General features: G+C 43.5%; 1 long non-coding RNA gene across 1 annotated transcript; it reads left to right on the top strand.

Moving 5' to 3' along the window:
• Positions 1–1,338: 1,338 nt before the first annotated feature.
• Positions 1,339–10,077, top strand: LOC310757519. Its single transcript, XR_014545290.1, has 2 exons — positions 1,339–1,451; positions 9,679–10,077. It is a non-coding gene; the product is annotated as an uncharacterized lncRNA (long non-coding RNA).
• Positions 10,078–11,518: the final 1,441 nt, after the last annotated feature.

Here is an 11,518-nt window from a genome sequence, read left to right as displayed (position 1 = left end):
TGCCTTATACTGCATCAGACCATTTGTCCATCTGGCTCAGTACTCCACAGACTGGCAGCAGCTGTCCACTGTTTAGGGAAAAGGTGCATTCCCTACCAGGGGATCTCTGGAATCAAACCTTCTGCATGCCCTTAAGGCCTGCTCAGTCGGCTGCCCATCTGTGGATGGGCAACTGCAAGGACCCCTCTTATTGTCCGTTACCTTTAAACTGGACTTGGACCAGAACTCCTTCAAACAGAGGACTGCAGAGAGAGGGTGGTCCATGGCTACTAGCTGTGATGATTGTGCTCTGCTTGACTGCTAGTTGCTGGAAAGCACAGGTGGAGGAGAAGTCTCTTGTGCTCAAATCCTGCCTGTGGGTTTCTCACTAGCAAAATGTACGAATTCGCCATCCGGATATGCGCATCAAGTTATGGACGTGTTAATACGTTCCGTTTTGTTTACCTTTTAAAAAAATAAATAAGGGTCAATGTATGTTCAAGCAAATTCTAAAACTGCCCCCAAAAGCGGGGATGTCAACCCACACTGGAGCCAGTGTGGTGTAGTGGTTAAGAGCGGTAGTCTCGTAATCTGGGGAACTGGGTTCGCGTCTCCGCTCCTCCACATGCAGCTGCTGGGTGACCTTGGGCCAGTCACACTTCTTTGAAGTCTCTCAGCCCCACTCACCTCACAGAGTGTTTGTTGTGGGGGAGGAAGGGAAAGGAGAATGTTAGCCGCTTTGAGACTCCTTAAAGGGAGTGAAAGGCGGGATATCAAATCCAAACTCTTCTTCTAAACAAACAATTCCTTCCACAGAAAAAGCTCATAATAGCATAGCCAGGGAGGATGCGATGCAAGGAATCCTGATTGGATCTCCCCTTCTTGTTCATAAAGTAGCCACAGAGGCATGCCTCAATCTGGATTGAAAGAGCAGCACGGGGCGGGGGGTGTTATTGGGTGGTTGTTTTCATTTTGATTATATATATATTGTGGTTTTTAAGGTTGATCTCTTCTGTGAACTGCCTTGAGACTTCCTGGTATAGGGCGGTATATAAATTCTTACAACAACAACAGCAGCTGTTCAGTCACTGTGAGAAAAGGACATTGGACTGGGCAGGTCATTGGCTTTATCCAGCAAACTCTTCTCATGTTCATATGTTCTTACGACTGTCCTGTACAAAGAAGGACAAATGGCCAGCCTAATACTATTCTGCTGACTTGCTGCTACCAAAGAGATATGAAACTGTATTTTGCCTGAACTAGGGTGTGTGTGTGTGTGTGTGTGTGTGTGTGTAGTTCACTGCATTGATTTACTGGCATTCCTTCAGTGTATATCCTGCTGCATTAACACCCCAAAGGTTTCTCAGGACAAAATGGACAGGCTACACCCAATGACCCTCATGGCAGCGGAAGAATCAACTGAGAAGTTCCTTCTTCTCAGAGCTGAACCCCAGGGCCTGGGAAACCGACAGGTGAAAATGGCTTCGGAGCTCGTTCTGCTCCTTTCTTTCTTTTTCTCCCCCTGCGGTGCTAAACTACACCAGCCGTCCCCACTCTGACAGCTGCGTGCTTTATTGCTGTCCCACTTTTATTGCTTTGCTTTCTTCCCTTCCTCCTGCTTTTTTCTTTTTAAAGCAGGGTGGGGTGGGGGGGTGAGGTTAGCGGTGTTTAAAATTTATAGCCAGCAGAAATAACTGATTACTCTTGGCAAATTAACTGAAGGGATCAATTGTTCCATATGGGAAAAGCCAAAGAATTCGGGGCTCTATTCACGAGGGAAGACTGATGTGCTAAAGGGCAAAGGAATGCCACTTTTATTGTGTGGTAGAGAATTTTCACATTTAGGCCCAAATTCCAAAAAGAAAGCCTGGTATTCAGGGACCTTTGCTCCACGAGGGCCAAGACTGGACTGCATGGGTGAGCAGACAGGGGGATGTCCCTGAGCACAAAGGTTCCCTGTTCATATCTTACTATCTTGTGGAATGTAGGACCCTCCATCAAACAACCCTCCCAAGTGGTGCTCAGAGTGGTGGACAGGGCAGTTCCTAGCACAGATGCCATCCAAACAGAGCAATACGTGGCATATTAACTTAATTTCCAACCTTCTTTACATGCAATAAATACAAAGCCCTTGCTGTGTTTATAGTGAGTGACACATCTACAATATGCAGATGGTTTTTAAGTGCTCTGCTTTTATGACACACAGCAATTGGTTCCTAAAAGTGGTGAGAGGAAGGAAGGGAGGGAGGGAGGAAGGAAGAAGCAGAAGCAGAAGCAGAAGAAGAAGCAGAAGAAGAAGAGGAAGAGTTTGGATTTGATATCCCACTTTATCACTACCCTAAGGAGTCTCAAAGCGGCTAACAATCTCCTCTTCCCTTCCTCCCCCACAACAAACCTAATAGACTTCAGAGAAACGTGACTAGCCCAAGGTCACCCAGCAGCTGCATGTGGAGGAGCGGGGAATCGAACCCGGTTCACCAAATTACAAGTCCACCGCTCTTAACCACTACGCCACACTGGCTCTCAAGGAGATAATTGGAGTGAAGGGTTTGTCTTCTCTCTATATTTTTGGTCAATACAGTTTGGCCTCTCTTGTCAACTTGTGTATTCTTTTGCAACTGCTTTTACAGTTGCTATCTGTTTACCCCGTGAGGTCAGTTAGCTGGTGGATCTCTATAAACCCTAGGCTTCCTCCTGTAGTGATTATGGCAAGACAATTCCTTCATCATAGCTAGGATTCCGGGAAAAAATATTCTGAATACCGGTAATTTGTCCCAGGCCTTACAGTGATTTGCTAGGAGGATAAGAGGACACTTTGGAGTGAAGGAAAGGAAGTATTCTGGCTGTATTCCTGTGGGGAAACAAAGACATTAGAATGCCTGTGTTTGCCTTTGAAAATATTGGTCACACAAGAAGAGCCCATCTACTCCAGCATTATGTCCTTACAGTGGTCAACCAGGGAAGCCCATGGGAAGCCAACAAGCAAGATCTGAGCAGGTAGTTGTGATTCCCAGCTCATGGCTATGTCTCCCACTGGTATTTTCTGAAGGCTAGAGTGCACTAGGACACACACTCCCCAAATGAGATACATGTCTAGGTAGTGATTTTGAGCTGAAGCAATCCACATCTGACATTTCAGCCATGTTTTCAGCTACAGAACAGTCCCAGGATCAAAGTGATTAATAGACCCGTTTTTTGTTTGTAGAGCCCATGTGAGTGTGTGATTGGGCTACGATACAAAGCACAGATTTTGGCTCACATCTCAAAAATGCTATTTATTGTTTATTATTTATTGCATAGGTGCTTGAGGTGCAAAATGCTATTTATTGTTTATTATTTATTGCATAGGTGCACACATGGTTCTCCACAACCACCCTGTGAGGTAGGTTACGCTGAGAGGCCCAAGGTCATGCCCAGTGAGCTTCATGGCTAAGCGGGGATTTGAACCTTTGTCTCCCAAGATCCTATCCTGACACTCTAGCCACTATACCACACTGGCTCTATTAATCCACTTGGCTACCATTTATCCCTTTCATACTCCTTCTCTCGTTTGGATAGTATGGTTAAAGAACACCAGTGTCTGGCACACAAGGGAGTATATGTCCAGGACCAAAGTCAATCATTTTTAAGACAGGCAGTAAACAACAGCTTCTAGAGACAGTGCTCAAATGACAAAGAAACCAGAGGGGTCCTGGCCTCTTTGTCTGTTGTGATGGCCTCTTAGCTTTCAGCTGCTGCTTTTTTGAAGATTGGGGTGGCATAATTTGGATTGAATTGAAGTGTGTGTGTGTGTGTGTGTTGGGATCTGTGGATTTGACTGAGGGCTACCTACCTTTTCTCCCATCCTCTGGGCCTTGCTGTCTTCCTACAGATCCTCTGCCAGGTCACCTAGCCTACAACCAGAATCCGGAGATGGGTTTATTGTTTGACTAGAATGGGTGCTTTAAAGCCCTAAATGGCCTCGGCCCAGGATACCTGAAGGAGCATCTCCACCCCCATCGTTCAGCCCAGACACTGAGGTGTAGCACCGAGGGCTTTCTGGTGGATCCCTCACTGCGGGAAGTGAGGTTACAGAGAACCAGGCAGAGGGCCTTCTCAGTGGTGGCACCCACCCTGTGGAACACCCTCCCGTCAGATGTCAAGGAAATAAACAACTATCCGATTTTTAGAAGGGAAGTTTTTAATGTTTGATGGTGTTGCTTTTTTATTATTGCTATTGGTGTTCTGTTGGAAGCCTCCCAGAGTGGCTGGGGAAACCCAGCCAGACGGCTGGGGTATAAATAAATAAATAAATCATTATTATCATTATTATTATTAAATCCTGCTTATGTAGGCCCGTATAGTAAACTGCACAGGGACATTCAGTTCTGATTTCCAATCCTACGCATGTTGGATTTTACACACACAGCCATCCTATTCAGATGTTTACATCTATGCATGGATATCTACTGAGACAAACACACCTGCTGGACAGGATAAACAGGTGTTATATTACTACCAATCACAATAAGAGACATTTGCAGGGATTATTGTCCATTCTAGGCCTTGGATATCACTCAAGGAAATGTTTATTATATCATATCACAGGAAGATCTCTTCTGCTGCTCTGGATAGTGTGTTGGTGATTTGCTTGTAAATTTTAAGAGAACAGAAGTGCTCCACATAACTGCCGTGAGATTCAAAACTAAAAAGTGAGAACTTATTGTCCACCAAAGGAGGAGAAGGAAAAGAAAAGGCGTTGGGAGGGAGAAGGAAAGACTGCAGTTTATTCAGCACCAAAACCAAAGGCTTGCCTTTTTGCAGCTTTTCCCATCTGGGGAATAGAATATTGGGGGGGGGGGGGTGGAATTGCTTTCATCTGCAGTACTGATAGTGCTTTTGGAAACCCGACAGCACAGATGTCCTGCAGTTTGGGCGACTAATTTTAACAAGCTGCTCACAGTGTTACAAAAGACAGATCTGTTGGCCTTTTTACTTCGAACCACCTCATTTGGACAAACAGTCGCCGCAAATAGCACATATGTCATATGGGATGGTCTCACACGCTGAAGAGAAGAATGCAACTGTTGAAGAGTTCAAAACTGTTTCTAGGGCCAAGGATTACAGAAGTGAGATGGGGGAGTTGAGTTTTCAGAGTTGATTTTCAGACGATCCATCACATCATGCATTATTTTGTACTTGTGGAAGAGCCTCTGAACACCAGACTACCCACTCACAACTTTTTGCTTTTCTTCGTGACAGACAAGGGTACTCTGAGAACAATCCAACCAACCTTTTTAAAGATGCACTGAATTTTTTAATATCTATTTTTTTACCCACCGTGCAAAGACATTTCACATTTGCATTAGAGTACTCTGGCAACTCTTTCCCAGTAGTAATGTATGGAAGTGAAAGCTGGACCATAAAGAAGGCTGATCGCCGAATAATTGATGCTTTTGAATTATGGTGCTGGAGGAGACTCTTGAGAGTCCCATGGACTGCAAGAAGATCAAACCTCTCCATTCTGAAGGAAATCAGCCCTGAGTGCTCACTGGAAGGACAGATCCTGAAGCTGAGGCTCCCATACTTGGGCCACCTCATGAGAAGAGAAGACTCCCTGGAAAGACCCTGATGTTGGGAAGGATGGAGGGCACTGGCAATGGATTTTGCCATGCAGTTTACAGAACTGACCCCACCAAGGACTCATCTGGGCTTATAGAAGTTGGTCGCTGGGGAGTTAAGTGGTACATCACCTACTTTGTATACAAAAGGTGCCAGGTTTCAGGGGCGAAACCAGGCTTTGTTTCACCTGGGTCAAAGACCCAGTATGGAACAGACACCCCATGGACATTTCTGTACACATGCAGACTGGGAGCCTCAATGGACGCTTCACCCAGGGCAAAAAAAACCTGGCTGGCCTCCTACGGCACTGCAGGTTTGATCCCTATTTTCTCTGATAAAAGGGTCTTTGGTAGGTGTAGGGCATGGGTCAGCAAACTTTTTCAGCAGGGGGCCGGTCCACTATCCCTCAGACCTTGTAGGGGGCCAGACTATCTTTTTGGGGGGGAAATGAACAAATTCCTATGTCCCACAAATAACCCAGAGATGCATTTTAAATAAAAGGACACATCTACTCATGTAAAAACATGCTGATTCTGAGACCGTCCGCAGGCAAGATTTAGAAGGTGATTGGGCCGGATCAGGCCCTGGGGCCTTAGCTTGCCTACCTATGGTGTAGGACTTGCAATGACCCTTGCTTGAAAGCCTGAACTGTTTCAAGGTTGGCAAGTCATAATGCCCCCCCAATCTTTGCTTTTCCATTTCAAGCAACGTGGAGAATCGCAGCTGAATTTTTCCTAATTCAGGGATATATAGAGAGCTTGTGTGTGTGTTCTGTCTGTTACGTCCTATCCACAGTAGGTAGCTGTGATATAACAATGTAGTTGAGGAAGGAACAATTCCCTTTAAAAAAGAACAACAACAAAAATCTATTGCACCATTCCTTTAGTAAGTTCTCGTTTTATTTTATTTTTAAAGGTAGGCTAAAAAATGTTTTAGCAGTAATTGCAACATCACAGAGATCAACCGGCTGTTAAAATGGCACTGGCTGGAAATGCTGGCTAAAAGGGTTCAGCCTGTTGTCCTGAAGGCTCTGCACCTCTTCACCTGTGAGAGCCAGTGTGGTGTAGTGGTTAAGAGCGGTGGACTCGTAATCTGGTGAACCGGGTTCACTTCCCCGCTCCTCCACATGCATCTGCTGGGTGACCTTGGGCTAGTCACACTTCTTTGAAGTCTCTCAGCCCCACTCACCTCACAGAGTGTTTGTTGTGGGGGAGGAAGGGAAAGGAGATTGTTAGCCGCTTTGAGACTCCTTTGGGTAGTGATAAAGCAGGATATCAAATCCAAACTCTTCTCTTCTTCTTCACCTCCCCATATCTCAATGGCAGAAAGAAAGATAAGCTTGTGACAGATTCCTGCTTTGAGAATCATGATGCTTTGTCAGAGCAGGGTACCACTTAGTGATGCGGAATCTGAGAAGAACTTTGTTTTCTCCTTCAGTTCATACCTTGCTGGGCGCAGGGAGTCCCCCAACCTACTGCAAAGTATGCATGATTACGCCCAGGGACTCCAGGCATAAATCACAGACAATAACTGGGATGTACTCGCCATCCAGGCAGGAAGCTAATCAAGTTGCCTGCCCTCACCAGGTTGTTACCCTCACCAGGACTAGGATAATATAGGATAATTTTTGAAAGCAGTGTCATTTGTGTCACACCAGAGTACATTTTTCCAGCAGGTCAAAAACCCAGCACTGATTTAACATGGGTTTCAAAGCCATTACCTGCTCCAACATCTGGAAATGCTTAGACCTTCAAATCTCTTCATTATTTATATGGCAATCTAAGCCACTAGCTCAAAATCTATTTTAGAGTTCCTGCTACCCTCCCTCCTTCACAAAAGGTGCCCAAACTCTCCCCAAAGCAAAAACAACGGGACATTAACTATGGTCACATTTGCACATACATGCTTATCATTTTAAACCCGTCATCACATGATGGCTTTCTTTGAGTCATAACAGATGAAACTATACAGGCAGGGCTTCCACATCACGCAATTTCTCTCCGAGGCAGTGGATTGTAACTGATGTAAGTCAGAGTGGAACCCAATGAAGTTGATAGACTTAAGTAACTTGTTCCTTCATTTCCATGGGTCTACTCTGAGGACAACATTGTTGGATCTCACCCAATGCTTTGTAGTGAGATTCGTTTGCATATTCATCTGTCAATCGTTGACAAATGAGGAATCAGCCAATGTACGTGTTATATGTGGATTGGGGCTTGATAGAATAAACAGAATCTGAGGGGAAATTAATTGTTAAAAAGAAGAAAATCTGCTTTTTACACAGCAGATAAAGTGCCCTCAGCTAAAAATACCACAAAATATCACATGCCATGGGGTCATTTATTTTTCTTATGGGTTGGATTCAAATAAGCTGTTGCGTGCACAGAATGGGGTCCCCTCATGCAACAGGATTTTCCCCCCTCTCCTCCCCCCACATGCCCCCTCCCATGTCCCCTAAATCTACTCTGGAGGGTTGGGGGGAAACCCAGAACAGATTTAGGGGCATGCGGAGGACACACAAGGCGAGGAGAGGGGGAGAAAGTCTCATTTTGTGACTGGGACTTATCCCCTCCTGCACATGCCCCACTTAGTGCTATGTTGAATTCCACCCTAAGTACATTATTATAGGTATTCATCATATTATATATTTCTCTTCCACGTTTCATGTTCTTCATTCAGTGCCCTGCTCCTAAATACAGAGGGGAGAGAAAATAACTTTCCCCTAAGGAACCAATAATTCACACACCGCGGCTTTTCTACATATATATACAAAACTCTATTGCTAGATGTAAAACAAAAGTGGTATATTATAACTGGCAACTACATTGTTTGAACTTCACAATCTAAATACTCGGGCTGCAATGTATAATTGACTAATTGACTGAAAAAAGTGTCCCAATCATTTGTGTGTGTTTGTATAAATACAAGTACTTTTAAGAACTGGAGAGAGCAAGCACCTTCTTAAAATAACCATACTCTCCTCTCTCGCACACAAATTCATTTCCTAAGACGATGCCTGCCAGACAGATGTGTGCATTATCTAAAAGCTTACAAACTATACTCCGGGGATGGGGAACCTGTGGCCCTCCAGATGTTATTGGACTCGGCCCCAAACGAGAATGGCCAACGGTCAGGGATGAAAGTAATTTTAGTGCAAAGACATCTGGAGGGCTGCATGTTCCCTGTCCCTGCTATCATTCTTGGGCGGTATCCAACCAACTCATTCCATCATCTTAAGGAATTTCACTCACACAGTGGAACTTTCCTCCATGTGCATCCCATGCCCTCTTCAAATCTGCCCCAGAAGGTTGGGAGAACCTCAAGGGAGGGGGGGGGAGTACCATTGCATAGCTGAAAATCCCAACTCTATGATTCTATGATGGGTTGCTTTGTACAGGCTCCTTAGTCCTGTTGCTTAAAGAAGAAGGTACCTTCCATCAGATGATGTGACTGGCTATGTCAGTTGATGGGCAGGTTGCCTTGAGTGGAGGAAGATGGCTTTCTGATGGGCCGAATGTGGCCCATGGTGCAACTGCAGCTGGTTAGGTTGAGAATTTCCTTTTTTGGTACAGTGGTACCTCAGATTACATACGCTTCAGGTTACAGACTCCGCTAACCCAGTAATAGTGCTTCAGGTTAAGAACTTTGCTTCAGGATGAGAACAGAAATCGTGTTCCGGCGGTGTGGCAGCAGCAGGAGGCCCCATTAGCTAAAGTGGTGCTTCAGGTTAAGAACAGTTTCAGGTTTAGAACGGACCTCCGGAACGAATAAAGTACTTAACCCGAGGTACCACTGTACTGCTTTCAAGGAACAGTTTCCTTTGAACCACAATGCCGATGCAGTTTGGACAAATAGTTCATATTATAGTTTGGCTTGCATTCCCACCTGTGAATGTTACTGTGTTTCCCTTCCATACCCCTCCAGCAATTAACATATGAAGCACGCATAGGGGAACGCCGTTGTCAGAATCCTTATCTCCACACGCAACCAATGTTCTTTATCATCAGTTTATACTGCTGACAACCAAATAGTATTTCTGGCTTTTCTCAGGTGCTCCAATATTCTTGAATGGCCTTAGCGCTTCTCTCTTCCCGCCAGGTATTGAAAAGAACTTGGCTTGCTCCATTGCTAAGGTCCAAGGTGAGGTTCTGGAGTTCACGTCACCTTCCCTTGCCTTCTGGCAGCTTGCGTAGCAACCCACGTTTTATGTAAGATGGAATATTGTCCTCCGCCAGAAATGAGTTCATTTTGGCAAAGGAGCCACTCTCAGAATGTTGACACTCACCATTGCTTTCCACGAAATCACACAGCTGTGTAGAGCATCTGACCTTCTCAGGACCCTTGCAAGTGACCAGCTGGGCCTGGAGTTGAGCCCAGGGCTGTTTTTTTGCCAGTGAGGAATCTTGCATGGCAGTCGCAGTGACAGAACAGAGACCCTGTAACAATGTTTTGCTTCTGTCGCAACTAATAAAAAAATGCCACCAGCACACAAAACAACTCATTGCCCTCCTTTATAAAAAAAATGCACCTCCAACACATTCCTCTTGTTTGGAGCCTTTTAGCTGAATCATTGCAGCTTCTTTGTTTTTATTGTTGCTTTAAATTTGTGTGTGTGTTTTAAATGCTACTGTGGGGGGGTGTTTTGTTTTTTGAGCAGCCTTAGGAGCGTTTATAGATTATATATATATATATATATATATATATATATATATATATATATATATAAATTTTTTATTTATTTTCCATTGTACATTCACAACATAATTATCCACTATACCACTCTGGCTCTTTAGAGCCTGTCAACTTCCTTCCCTCCCATCTCATGACTTTCGAAGTTAGCCTTTATTTTTTTTTAAAAAAAATAATCTTTATTACTTTTAAACCTTACAAAAAAGAAAAAAGGAAAGAAAAAAGAAAAGATAAAAGAAAGAAAAAACAATACAATACAATATATAAACAATACACAACACAACATTAACACAATAAACTAAACAAAACAAAGCAAAAACAATTTAAAACACACATCATACCATTTCAATACCCTATCTTTCATTCCCTTGTTTCAACGACCTCCTCTCACCTCCCTTTTTGTATTCTACTTCTATTAATTGTTTCAGCAATTCCTTTCCATCTTTCTCTATTTTCTGTCATATAATTATCTTAACATATTTTAACCTTATTTTCCGTTAATACTATAATACTTATTTGTGCTTAATTCCTTATAACATTTCTACTAAAGCCATATAACTTCATTCCAACATTTTTCTAACACTCATTAATTTTACAATATTTTTATAAATAGTCTTTAAACTTTTTCCAATCTTCTTCCACCGTCTCTTCTCCCTAGTCTCAGATTCTGCCAGTCATTTCCGCCAATTCCATGTAGTCCATCAACCTGGTAATCTTCTGTCCGAGGCTCTTAACTCTTTTCCAAGTCCCTTCTGCAAGTCTTCTTTGCATTTATACATGCACTTTACTTTGTCTTCTACTGATCTTGTTCTTATTTTCCTTCCTTTGATGCTGAAGAGTGAATCTCGGGGAAACTCCCACCTAGCAATGTTTTTGTTCCTTCTCGACAGGACAGCCAAATCTCCGTAGTTAAAACTAAGATCCAGAAGATATTTCAGGACGTGTTTCAAAATTCCTCCAAATCTGAAGGCGCCCACAACTCCAATCTCCTCCTGACCTTTATACCATTGCAATTTATACGTTTTCCAATTCTAATTAAATTCATTACAGAATGGCTCAAAATTTAAATAAATATAAAAAGATTGAAAGTTTCTCATTACAAGTCTTCAGACAACCCTGCTAGTGATGTTAATTGCTTACAATAATCTTTCAGATATCGTATAAATTTACTTCAATCCTTTTGGAATACTTGATCGTGTTGGTTTTGGATTTCGCCAGTTCTGCAAAGTCCATCATCTTCATCTGCCAC

The sequence above is a fragment of the Podarcis filfolensis genome, assembly GCF_964270895.1.
Source record: "Podarcis filfolensis genome assembly, chromosome: 2".
NCBI classification, from domain to species: Eukaryota; Metazoa; Chordata; class Lepidosauria; order Squamata; family Lacertidae; genus Podarcis; species Podarcis filfolensis.
Note: the sequence above shows the minus strand (reverse complement) of the source record. Positions and strands in the feature narration are given on the sequence as shown.